A 2,552-nucleotide genomic window follows, 5' to 3' on the forward strand; every position below is an offset into this window, starting at 1 on the left:
CAAATATCTTTCATTTCATCCTATGAACTTTGAAGTATGTTTTCTCATAATCTTTACCAGACATGTACATGATTTATATTATGAAGTATGTATTTTCAAGGTAAATATGTTTTTTATGGGTGTTATGTAAATTTATGATGTATGAGCTTAAATCTATTTCATGACTTTTTAAGTAATGGTAGGCATAAGCTTAAATAACAAATGCCCGAAACTATGTATACCAATGTAGGTAAGGATCATATTAGTTATTCAGATGACTCCTCTATATGCCCCTTGGAAGAACTTATTATGGATCCTGAAGAAATGTATGGCTCATGACAAGGTATGTGGTGGCTTAACTGTTGGGGCGAAGATCAGACTCCATGTGCTCTCATGGTGGCTATGTCGGGTTAACCTAAAATCTATGTTATTTTATGAAACTAAAGATTATTATTATGAATATAATTTTATGAATGGTGATTTTCCCCACCATTTGAAAAGAGTATTCAGAAATTCATTGCATATAGGTATTTTGTTTAGTCATCAGTTACTCAGTTTCAGAAAATCACTTTAAACTCTTTAGTTGCACTAATTGATTTTGATAATCATTAGTTTCTTACATTCGTGTACTCAGATATCTCATGATCTTGATGCTATCGTTTTCATGTTCAATTGTTCAGATTTATTCATGTTGAGTTCATCTTTGTAGTTAGCAGTTATCATATCAGCCAAAAGTAAACTGGAATCTTCATAGATAGACACTTTTTCATGCATTCAAAATTTGACCTTGGTGTTATTATTCTTCAAAACTTTAATAATTAATTTATGAAAAACTCCTATTTAAACACCCATTTTCCTTTTTATGATGGATATCTCAAAGAGTATATTTTTAAAAAATTGCATTCCACTCATGTATATCTATATGGTCATGTTTCATGCCATGCTATGGGTACACTCGGGTCAGAAATGACATTGGGTGCTAGCCACGTTCAGGATGTAGGATCAGGGTGTGGCATGTTATGTACCCTATTATCTCATCAGCTTATACTCCAAAATAAATTCTTGCTTCAGTTGTAAAACAAACAAAAGAAAACATTATAAAAAAAATAGACATCGAAAGTTCACTAACTTTGTATTCATCATCCAAATTCTAATATTAAATGAACATAAAATAGCCATTATGTAAGGAATACTTGTCTTGAATTACTTAAATTTAAGATTAATTAAGAAGAATTTAATTCTATAACAAATATACAAATACTCGATAATGTTGAACTAAAGTATTAAGAAGGTAGAATTAAGACTAAACAGAAAATATGTCATTAGATTTAAAGTTGTAAACTCTAAATTTTCACTCAAACTAAAATAAACTCTTCACTAATGACTAATGGAAAGGCAGAATAGTAGAACAAAATATAGTGAGTAAAACATGATAGAAAAAATTGTTCAACGAGGAGTATCAAATATTAAGCTTTGTGAATTTGCACCTCTCTTCAAAAATACGATCTTGAGTCCTTTTTCAATCCCACAATTTAATGAACTGCCGTTTATAGCCAATAAAACTTTTGATGCTCTTGCTTGATAGTTAATCATAACAGGAAGCTTTCATGAGCTATAGATGAGAAAGTAACAATAGCAAGTTGGTTAATTTTTTTCAAGAGAGTCAATTTTGTTCCATTAAGGTTCCATTAACATCTAGTACTGTAACTATGTCAATAGGTGCACGTTCTAGGTTCCAATCCATTAGTGCTGGTGCCCTTACTCTAAGAAGTGGTGCAAATTTTTGCACATTTGAGCAACTGTAGGAAATTCGGATAAATATCGCAGGAGGATTGACAGTGAGAGGTGTAATCCGTGCTATTCTTGTTTTAAAGAGGCTCATTATCTGAAAATTGAACATGCTAGGGATGGGTGTAGATATTATTGGTAGAGGACGAGAGAAGTTAAAAGGATAAAATCCGGATATGATTCCCTCCTACGTTTACATCAGTATCTAATTGAAAAGAGAGCTCTTTCTGTTTGCATCTACAGATAAGGCAAAGGTGGTTTCCATGCTGAAAATTTTTGCCAATGCATCTAATGTGGAAAGAGTGTCAGCATTCAACAGTAAATATGGCCTCATCATTTAAGCCTTCATCTTTTCATCATTTAAGCCTTCATCTTTTTTCCCATTCTACGTATCATTGGCCATATTTATTGTCAAATGTAGACACTCTTTCAACTTAAGTTGTATTGACAATAATGTTAAGCATGAAACACCTTTTCCCCATTTGGAGATGCAAATGGAAGGAGATCGCTTCTCAATTTGGTAGTGATATAAATGTAGAAGAACATCGTATTCATGTAACTTCTCCCGCCTTCTAACATTAATATCACCACCACGTCCCCAACATATTCAATTTTAATATGGGGATCCTTTTAAAAACAACATCGACATAGACGGGCTGGATATATTATTGGTAGAGGACCACAAAATTTAAGAGGACGAAATACCTGAATACAATGCACTCTCACATTTATTTATTACCAAATTAAAGAAGGAGCTCATTCCATTTTCATATGCAAATAGGGCA

This window comes from Solanum lycopersicum, chromosome 2 (genome assembly GCF_036512215.1).
Source record: "Solanum lycopersicum chromosome 2, SLM_r2.1".
Lineage (NCBI taxonomy): Eukaryota > Viridiplantae > Streptophyta > Magnoliopsida > Solanales > Solanaceae > Solanum > Solanum lycopersicum.